The following is an 11,597-nucleotide window of genomic DNA, read 5'->3' on the forward strand; positions in this document are numbered from 1 at the left end:
TCCTGGGCTCAAGTGATCCACCCGCCTTGGCCTCCCAACGTGCTGGGATTATATGCATGAGTCACCACGTCCAGCCTTTATAATAGGTTTTATAATAACTTTTTACAGTTATTATAAAAGTGATGGGAAGCATTGAAGGGACTGAATTCGAAGAATGACACAGTCGATGTATTTGCTTCAGTGATCACTGGGGCTGCTGTGTGGACATGAAATGGCCATGAAGGCAAGAGCAGGAGCAGGGATGCAGGTCAGGAGGCTGTCCCAGGGCCCTAGTGAGAGATGTGGCTGCCTGGGCTTGGGGTCCGATGGTAGTGGAGAGATGGACTGGAGTTGATTTAGGTTATAGTTGGAAATTAGCCCCAACAAAACTTGCAATTCCAACTGATGTGGGGGCAGGGGAGGGCAGAGGCAGAGACATCAAGAATAACTCAAGATTTTGGCTTGAGCAAGCAGCTGACTGAAGCTGCCATTTACAGAATGAGGTAGGGGAGACTTAAGAAACAGTTTTGCAATCAAGAAGCCTGTTTTCAGGCACCCAAGTCTGAAGGCTATTAAACACTCAAGAAGAGATGTCAAGTAGACAGTAGGATAGACATCTGAAACTCAGGGGACAGGCCAAGACTGCAGATATAAATTTAGGCGTCAACTGCATGTAGATGACATTTAAAGCCAAGGGACTGAATGAGATCAAGGGACTGAAATCACTTAGAAGGGGGGAGATGTGGAGGAAAAGAGGGCCAGGACACAGCTCTGGGGCATCCCAACATTTAGAGATTGAGTCTTGGAGGGGAAGCCAGGCAAGAGGACTCCAGCCAGCTGGTTCTTAAAATAACAATAATCACAAAAATGAATCAATCAGCTGTTGAGGAATTTTTGCATATGTTTTTCTGGTAAAATTATATGATCATGTAATAAAAAATTGGTCGATTCAGATTTGACTTTCAGAGCACAATCATAAACAGTGTAATTTTGGCAAAAATAGCTGAGGTCTTTGTTAATTTTCCCAGGTGTCTCTCTTACCTCTTTGATATTCAAATCATTCTCATTTAAGTATCTTTTTGGTCCTTATCCTCATAGATTTTTCTCTCATCTAATGCTGCTATTCCCTCATATGTCAATGGCTTAGCAAATGATTAGGGCAGTTCCCCAAAATTGCTTTCCTAATTTTTAAAAAATCTTTCTTATTTTGCAAGACTGACAGTTTCACTTTGCCATCAATATTTATGTAATTTATGTTGCATTGTGCTGTTGTAACCTGACAACTATAGAGAAAATAATGAACAAAGACTGTGACACAATGGGCAGTGGTGGAAGCTTGGTTTTGAAAGGAATGGATGTGTAGTCAGTTTATGAGTGATTAATTTTGTATCATAATGATGTTAGCTGTCTATGGTGGAGATAACTAGCTGTCCACCAAATCCATTCTCCCCTTCTTTATGCAACAAAGTCAACAGCATTTCCCTACCTACCATTTGGCTAGGTGTGGCTTTGTGACAAAGTGAACAGCAGTGACATGCCACTTTCATGCCTGTCTGACAAAAATCACTCACATGTGCTCCTTTGTGTGTTTTCCTCTTCTTTGACTGGATGCAGATGACAGTGAGGCCCTGGAGAATGACAGATTTACAAGATGGAGACAACCTAGATCCCTGAGTGACTGCGTGGAGGATAGCACCCCCACCAACTTGAGCACCCTGATTTCTTGTTACCTGTACTAGAAATAACATTTCATCATGTAGAATCATTAAACATCTGAGTCTATTTGCTACGGTGGCTCAGTCCGTCCTAAATGACACACTGCTCTACTTAACTTCAGGAACCGGATAATGAATACTCAATAATGAGGAGCCCCTTATAGATTTCAGCAAGATATTGATTACTTCATGTAGACTACACTATTACTTTGTGTAGACAAGGCTGAGAAACAAGGATGTTGCTGACCCAGGTCAGAGAAGTAGTACTGGCTGAACAACCAAACCTAAAGGTTAGTGAATCACTGTCCAACCATATACATTCCTTTGGGCTTAATTATCAGTTCTGTCCTTTTCAACATTTGTAGTAGTGACTTGGATGAATATAAAGACTGCTCACTTCCCAAGCTTGCAAAATCCACCCTGGATTGGACAGTCATGATCCACAAATATCTTGGCATTTTATTTGCATTGTGTTGTTGTATCCTAACAACTTTGGAGAGAATAATGAATAAAAACTTTGACCCAGTGGGCAAAAAGAGGAAAGGTGGTACACTAAACTGAATATGGTAAAAATCACTGGAGTTAACTGTAAGGTCCTTAACTTAGTTTGGAATAAACTAGAAAAAGATAGAGAAGACATGGCTTAAAGCAGCACACTTTTTAAAAGTTAGACATCTTAGAATGCATTTCTACAAGCACTGTGCCTATAATAAAAAGGTGATAATCTCATGCTTTTCTGCCTGGGTGGGGGGACCTCCCTCTTGGCATTTTTGTTGTCAAATGCTACACAATACAGGAAATGTGCTCAGAGGAGAGTGCTCAGAACTGAGAAGCATCAGGAAGATGGATTTATGGTGTGTGTATGTGTGTTTTAATAGAGACAGGGTCTTATTCTGTTGCTCAGGCTGGAGTCCAGTGGTGTTACCACAGTTCACTGTAAACTCTAATTCTTGAACTCAAGTGATCCTCCTGACTCAACCTCCTGAGTAGGCAGGACTACAGGAATGCGCCACCAATTTTTTTTGTAGGGACAAGGGTCTTACTATGTTGCCTAGACTGGTCTTGAACTCTTGGCTTCAAATGATGCTCCTGTTTCAGCCTCCAAAAGCATTGGGCTTACAGGCGTGAGCCACTGTACCTGGACAATTTTTTTTAAAACATTCTATTGGATAAATCTGTTCAATTATTAATTGAGCTGCCTCAATAGCAGTGAATGCCCCATCTCTGGAAGTGTCTGAATAAATTTGCATATAAAATTACTGTTATTCCGTCATTTTAATCTACAAGAATGGCAATTTCATATGGTTCAACCTAATATTTGGTGGAAAGGGTAGAGGATGAGTCAAGCAATTGATATTTTAGAAGCAAGTGACAGAAGCACATCTCAAACTGACTTCACCAAAGGAAAGGAGAGGTAATAGTGGAGTGGAAAGTGTATTGGCTCATGTAACTGAAAAGCCCAAGTAAATTTAGCTTCAGGTATGGTTACATCCAGCATTCTCTCTCTGTCTCTGCCCTGTCCTCCTCTGTGTTGCCTCCCTTCCCAGACACACCTGCCCCTTGTGCTAAGCAGCTGGGCACTAGCAGCTCCAGGCTTATGTTAAAGCAGCTTAACAACCCCAGCTAAGAGTCTCTCCTCACCAATAACTCCTGGGACTAACTCTTATTGAACTGATTTGGCTCATACACTCTTCCCTGAATCAATAAGTAAGCCCTCAGTTATTGACTCGGGGGCAGGGAGTAAAGTTACTCATTGGCTTGGCCTCGATTACAAGTTGCCCTGGAGCCCAGAGGAGGGTGGGGTGAGAAAAGAGGGTGTTCAGCCACAGGGGCTGAAAGTAAAGAAAGGGTGACTTTCCAATGGAAAACTGAGGTGCTACAGGTTGGCCTGAAAATGAAATGGTATGTTGGTTCTGAGTCTATTTGAAAAATACGTAAGGAATAGAAAGATGAAGTGAACCAACCAAGTGAATCACCGGGGGAAAATGTGTTCTGAGCAGAGAGAGCAGCTGCTGCTCATGCGGGAATGAGCTAGGTAGGTTTGAGGAACAGAAACCAGGTCAGTGTTCCATTATCTGTTGCTGCAAAACAAAACATCAAAACGTAATGGCTAAAAGTAATAACTGTTTTATCTCTTCAATTCTGTAAGATGACTAGACTCAGCTAGAAAGTTCTGTTCCGTGTGATGCTAGCTGGCTGCCATCACGTGGAAGGTTGACTAGGCTGGAACATCCAAGATGGCTTAGTCACATGGCCGGCAGTCAATGCTGCTGGCTGGGGACTCATCTGAGGTTATGGCCCAGGGCTCCTCAGTTCTCCTCCATGCGTCTTATCTGTGAGGCTTTTGGTTTCTTATAACATGGTAGCTGGATTCCAAGAGAGACAGCAGAAGCTGCTAATCTTAAAGCCTCAGCTCAGAAGTCCCAGAACATTAATTTAATCGCACACAATCATGGAGCCAGCATATTCAAAGGACGTGACATTAGCCTATAGGAAGGGAAGAAACTGGTGGCCACCATCTTGGCTTCCAGCCTTGGGGAGTAGGACTGGGCCATAGTGAAGGGCAGAGTGGTGTGCAATGGAATTGGAAAGGTAGGAAGGGGCTGGATCAGGGGTGTGGCAACTATAATCCACAGGCCAAACCCAGCCCATTGGCTGTTTTTAGAAACAAACTTTTGTTGGAACATAGCCACATTCATTTGTTTACCATAGTGTCTATGGTAGAGTCTAATAGCAGAATCGAGCAGTTGCAACAGAGACCACATAGGTTCCCAAAACCTGAAATATGTTCTATCTGGTCCTTTACAGAAAAATCTACTGATGCCTGGGCTAAGTGCCTTGTAACTATTGTTGAGGAATTTGAATTTTATTCTAAGTGTGGTGGGAAGCCGCCAGAGGGTTTTAAAGCAGTGAGCCACAATATCCCACCTACATATTCAAAAAATTCTCTCTGGGAATGGATTATTGGAGGAAAAACATGAAAGCAGGGAAACCAGTTAGCAGACTATGACAGTAATCCAGATGAGAGATGATAGAGTCAAAAACACGTGTGTGAATTTTGCACATGTATTCAGGAGAAGCGGCCTGCAGGACTTATTAAGCCTTTGGCTATGGGGATGAGAAAAAGAGAGGAAGAAAGGATGACCTACATTTTTGGCTTGAGCAACTGGGTAAAGGGTGGTATTATTACCAAGCAGAGGAAGATCAGGAGAAGAGCTTATTGGGAGAAAAAGCACCAAGAGTTTTTTTTTTTTTTTTTGAAGACAGAGTCTCACTCTGTCATCCAGGCTGGAGTGCAGTGGTGGGATCTCGGCTCATTGCAGCCTCCGTCTCCTGGGTTCAAGCAATTCTCATGCCACGGCCTCCTGAGTAGCTGGAATTACAGGTATGCACCACCACACCCAGTTAATTTTTGTATTTTTAGTGGAGACCAGGTTTCACCATGTTGGCCAGACTGGTCTCAAACTCCTGGCCTCAAGTGATCTCCCAAACTCTGCCTGCCAAAGTGCTGCGATTACAGGTGTGAGCTACCACACGCGGTCAAGAGTTCTTTTTTGAACATACTAACTTTGAGGTTTTTGTCAGATATCCAAGACACCTGACAAAAACCTCAAAGTGAATATGTTCAAAAGAAGCTGAACACTTGAGACTGGAGATCAAGGCATAAGTTTGAGAATCATCAGTAAACAGATAGTATTTAAAGCCAGAGGCCTGGAAGGAATATTTCCAGAGAAAAAAATGGAGACAGCCTAGGGCCTGGGAAAATTAGAAGCCAACAGCAGCAGAAAGTCAGTAAAAGAGAAGAAGTAGGAGTGGAGAGGAGAAAACCAGGAGACTGTGGTTTCATGAAAGTCCTGGAAAAAACATTTCAAGCGGGAGGGAGTGGTCCACTGTGTCTAATGCTACTGGGTAGTGGAAGAACGGGTGGACAGAGAAGTGACCACAAAACTCTGTGACACGGGCCTTTCTGAAACCTTGACCACAGCGATTTCAGCAGACGGGACCACACCCTGATTGACACCATGAAATGTGGACAAATGGAGACAGCAAATATAGAAAGACCTATTTTGAGAAGTTTTGCTATCAAATGAACAGGTCAGAGTCACAGATGTTCACTGCAGGCTCATGAGCTTGAAAGTCTCTTTCACTACTAAAGAGCATTGACTCCGTGGAGCACCTACTATGTGCCAGCACATTGCTTGTCCAGGATCCCAAGGAGGAATTTCTTTCTAATGGCTTATTGGGAAATTGGATGAAACACAACAAAAATATATATCTATAGCTTCAAAAAAAAAAAAAAAAGGAGAAGAAAATTTCAGCCCTTGAGAGGCAAGTGAAGATTTTCAAACAGGTTTCTCCACGTTGTAAGGAGACCTGCAAACCCATAAAACCAGCAGTTTCATTTCTGCTGGGTATGAACTCAAGCTCTTCCTTCCACACTTTCTCAAGGAAGCTTGTTCACGCAAACTTCTGAAATTTGCTACCAAATATAAATGTGCAATCTGATGAATAAGCAGATTTTTATAATCAGAACAAAATGCATCTTGTAGAAGGATACAAAGTATTATTTGTGCTCGAATATTTTGTTATTTGTTTCTGGAAAACATTTAGTTTCTCATGACTAACTTCCAGGACAAAAGCACACACTCAACACACAGAGCAAGTACAGACTGTAAGAAAGACATGGACACAATTTTGTATCTAATTTCACTTCCTGGTAATCTTCAGGGAGATTCACGTGATCTGAATCTGAATCTCCACCTGATCATCTTCAGGTGGAGATTATCACACTTTGGGAGGCCGAGGCAGGCAGATCGATTGAGCCCAGGAGTTTGACACCAGCCTGGGCAACATGGCAAAACCCTGTCTCTACAAAAAATACAAAAATTGTCTGGGCATGGTGGCACATACCTGTAGTTCCAGCTACTAAAGAGGCTGATGTGGGAGGATCATCTAATCCCGGGAGGTCAAGGCTGCAGGAAGCTGAGATCATGCCACTGCACTCCAGCCTGGGCAACAGAGTGAGACCCTGTCTCAAAAAATTAAAATAAAAAAAAAGAAATCACCTGACCCCAAAGTCTGAGCTCTGAACCATTTGCTATACTACTTTATAGAGGTGCAAGCTGACTCATTAGGTTGCCTGTCTTCCTGGATCTATAAAATACGTAATCAGCAAAGACATGGAATCAGCCTAAATGCCCATCAACAGTAGAGTGGATTTAAAAAATGTCCAGGTTCGGCAGCTCACACCTGTAATCCCAACAGTTTGGGAGGACGAGGCGGGTGGATCACCTGAAGTCAGGAGTTCAAGACCAGCCTGGCCAACATAGTGAAACCCTGTATCTACTAAAAATACAAAAATTAGCCAGTCATGGTGGCAGAAACCTGTAATCCCAGCTACTCAGGAGGCTGAGGCATAAGAATCGCTTGAACCCAGGAGGCAGAGGTTGCAGTGAGCCAAGATCGCACCATTGCACTCCAGTCTGGGTGACAGAGTGAGACTCTGTCTCCAAAAAAAAAAAAGGAAAAGAAAATGTGGTACATATTCTTCATGGAATTCTATGCAGCCATGAAAAAGAATGAGATCATGTCCTTTGCAGCAACATGGATGGAGCTGGAGGCCATTATCCTAAGTGAACTAACACAGGGACAGAAAACCAAATATCACATGTTCTCACTTATATGTGGGAGCTAAACACTGAGTACACATGAACACAAAAAAGGCAACAACAGACACCGGGGCCCACTTGAGGGTGGAAGTTGGGAGGAAGGTGAGAATTGAAAAACTACCTATCAGGTACTGTGTTTCCTACCTGATGAAATAATCTGTACACCACACCCCTGCGACAGGAAATTTACATATGTAACAAACCTGCACACACACCCCTGAATGTAAAATAAAAGGTTTTTTAAAAAAATTTTTTCAAGCTTTTCACGTGCTGGCTCAAGCCTGTAATCCCAGCACTTTGGGAGGCCGAGACGGGTGGATCACGAAGTCAGGAGATCGAGACCATCCTGGCTAACACAGTGAAACCCCGTCTCTACTAAAAACACAAAAAACTAGCCGGGCGAGGTGGCGGGCGCCTGTAGTCCCAGCTACTAGGGAGGCTGAGGCAGGAGAATGGCGTAAACCCGGGAGGCGGAGCTTGCAGTGAGCTGAGATCCGGCCATAGCACTCCAGCCTGGGCAACAGAGGGAGCCTCCGTCTCAAAAAAAAAAAAAGAATAAAAGAAACAGAAGAATGACTACTCCATAGAGCAGCCAGTTTTTTTTTTAAAGGCATATATGGAATCATAACAGGAGCCATATTTCTGTCCTTGCCCATGAACTTGTTTAGAATCACAGCTGATATAACTTAGATATTTGATACCCAATGCTAGAGATCGGGCCTGTTGGGAGGTGTTTGGACCATAGTGCAGATGCTTCATGGCTTGGTGCTGTCTTCATGATAGTGACTTCTCACAAGATGTAGTCATTTAAAAGTGCGTGGCACCTCCCCCACACATACTTTCTCTCTCTTGCTCCTGCTTTCACCATGTGACATGCCTGCTCTCTCTTTGCCTTCCACCATGATTGGAAGCTCCATGAGGCCTCCCCAGAAGCAGATGCCACTACGCTTCCTGTAGAACCTGCAGAACCATGAGCCAATTCAACCCCTTCTTTTTTTTAAATAAATTACCCATTCTCAGGTATTTCTTCATAGCAATGAAAGAATGGCCTAATACAGAAAATTGGTACTGAAGAGTGGGTCATTGCTCTACAGATACCTGAAAATGTGGAAGAGACTTTGGAACTGGCTAACAGGCAGAGGTTGGAAGAGTTTGAAGTGCTCAGAAGAAAACAGAAAAATGAGGGAAATTTTGGAATTTCTTAGAGACCGGTTAAATAGTTGTAACCAAAATGCCGATAGGGATATGGACAGTGGAGACCAGGCTGACAAGGTCTCAGATGGAAATGAGGAACTTATTGGGAACTGCAGCAAAGGTCACACGTGTTATGCTTTAGCAATGAGCGTGGCCGCAGTCTGCTCATGTCCTAGGGATCTGTGGAAGTTTGAACTAAAGAGTGATGACTGAAGTTGGGCACAGTGGCTTATGCCTGTAATCCCATCACTTTGGGAGGCTGAGGCAGGCAAATCACAAAGTCAGGAGTTCAAGACCAGCCTGGCCAACATGGTGAAACCCCGTCTCTACTAAAAACACAAAAAATTAGTGGGGCATAGTGGCGGGCGCCAGTAATCTCAGCTACTTGGGAAGCTGAGGCAGGAGAATAGCTTGAACCTGGGATGTGGAGGTTGCAGTGAACCGAGATCACTCCACTGCACTCCAGCCTGGGCAACAGAGCAAGACTCCGTCTCAAAAAAAAAAAAAAAAAAAAGTGATGACGTAGGGCATCTGGCAGAATAAATTTCCAAGCAGCCAAGTATTCAAGAAGTGGCTTGGCTGCTTTTAACAACCTATGCTCAGATGAGGGAGCAAATAAATGACCTAAAGTTGGAATTTATATTTAAACAGGAAACGGAGTATAAAAGTTTGGAAAATTTGTAGCCTGGCCATGTGGCAGAGAAAGAAAAAGCTTTTTTGGAAAAGGAATTCAAGCAGGCTACAGAGCAACTGTTTGCTAGAGAAATCTGCATAACTAAAAGGGAGCCAAGTGTTAATAGCCAAGACAGTGGGGAAAAGGCCTCAAAGGTATTTCAGAGACCTTCTTGGTGACCCCTCCTATCACAGGCCCAGAGCCCAGAGAGGCCTGAGAAGAATGGTGTCATGAGTCTAGGCCCCACTGCACAGCCTTGGGACACTGCTCCCACATCCAGGTGCTCCAGCTCCAGCTGCGGCTCAAAGTGGCCCACATATAGCTCAGGCCACTGCTCCGGAGAATGCAAACTGTAAGCCTTGGTGGATTTCATGTGGCGTTAAGCCTGCAGGTGCACAGAGTGCAAGAGTGGTAGTTCCTTGGCAGCCTCTGCCTAGATTTCACAGAATGTATGGAAAAGGTTGGATGTCCAGGCTAAAGCCTGCTGCAGGGGCAGGGCCCTCACAGATAAACTCTGCTAGGGCAACGTGGAGATAAAATGTGGGGTTGGAGGCCCCAAACAGAGTTCCAACCAGGACACTGCTTAGCGGAGCTGTGAGAAGAGGCCACCATCCTCCAGACCCCAAAATGGTAGATACACTGGCAGCTTGCACCCTGTACCTGGAAAAGCCACAGGTACTCAACTTCAGCCCATGAGAGCAGTCTCAGAGATTGCACCCTGCAAAGCCACAGGGGCAGAGCTGCCCAAAGCCTGGGCAGCCCACTCCTCACACCAGTATGCCCTGGATGGTGAACATGGAGTCAAAGGAGATTATTTTGGAGCTTTAAGATTTAATGACTGCCCTGCTGGGTTTCCAACTTGTGTGAAACCTGTAGCCTCTTTCTTTTGGCCAATGTGTCCCTTTTGGAATAGGAAGGCTTACCCAATACCCCCACTGTATCTTGGGAGTAACTAACTTGTTTTTTATTTTACAGGCTCATAGGTGGGAGGGATTTGGTTTGTCTCAGATGAGACTTTGGACTTTTGAGTTAATGCTAGAATGAGTGAAGACTTTGGGGGACTGCTGGGAAGGCATGATTATATTTTGCAGTGTGAGAAGGATATGAGATTTGGGAGGCACCAAGGGCAGAATGATATAGTTTGGATATTTGTCCCCACTCAAATCTCATGTTGAATTGTAATCTCCAGTGCTGGAGGTGAGACCTGGCGGGAAGTGTTTGGATCATGGGGGCAGATCCATAATGGCTTGGTGCTGTCTGTGTGATAGTGAGTGCTTGTGAGGTCTGGTCATTTAAAAGTGTATGGCACCCCTGCCTCCCCAACTGTCTCTCTCCCTCGCTCCTTCTTTCACCATGTGACACCTGCTACCCCTTTGCATTCTGCCATGATTGAAAGCTTCCTGAGGCTACCCCCAAAGCAGATGCCTCTATGTTCACTGTACAGCCTGAAGAACCATGAGCCAATTAAACCTCTTTTTAAAAAAATATAAATTACCCAGTCTCTGGTACTTCTCTTTTCTCTTTTATTTTATTTTTTCTTTCTTTTGATGGAGTCTTGCTCTGTCACCCAAGCTAGAGTGCAATGGAGCAATCTCAGGTCACTGCAACCTCTACCTCCAGGTTCAAGCAATTGTCGAGCCTCAGCCTTCTGAGTAGCTGGGATTACAGGTGTGCACCACCATGCCTGGCTAATTTTTGTATTTTTAGGAGACGGAGTTTCATCATGTTAGCCAGGCTGGTCTCGAACTCCTGACCTCATGATCTACCCACCTCAGCCTTTCAAAGTGCTGAGATTACAAGCGTGAGCCACGTCACCCAGCAAGGTATTTCTTTATAGGAATGCAAGAATGGCCTAATACACCAGCTCTGCTCTTTATGAAGCTATACGACTCTAAATCACTTAATCTCAGTGAGCCACAGTTGCCTCATTTGTCAACTAGTGATAATAGATCTACTGGACATTTGTGTATCAAATTAGCAAATGTAGATAAAGGTCTGTGTTCACGCTCTGAGTATAATACATGGTAGTTATCATAAAGAATAATATCTATGAGTAGAGTACACCCAGCCTTTCTCAAAAAGATAAAGCTATGTTATCAACTATTAAGAAGGGTCTCAAAAAAAAAAAAAAAACAAGAAAAATAAGAAGGGTCTCATATCTCCTGAGTTATCCTACCTCATAGTCAAGATTGCCTGTCTATCCATTTTAAGAATAATCTTGGCTGGGTGCGGTGGCTCACACCTGTAATCCCAGCACTCTGGGAGGCCGAGGCAGGCAGATCACAAGGCCAGGAGTTCAAGACCAGCCTGGCCAATATGGTGAAACCCCATCTCTACTAAAAATACAAAATTAGCTGAGTGTAGTGG

This window comes from Theropithecus gelada, chromosome 2, assembly GCF_003255815.1.
Source record: "Theropithecus gelada isolate Dixy chromosome 2, Tgel_1.0, whole genome shotgun sequence".
Classification (NCBI taxonomy): Eukaryota; Metazoa; Chordata; class Mammalia; order Primates; family Cercopithecidae; genus Theropithecus; species Theropithecus gelada.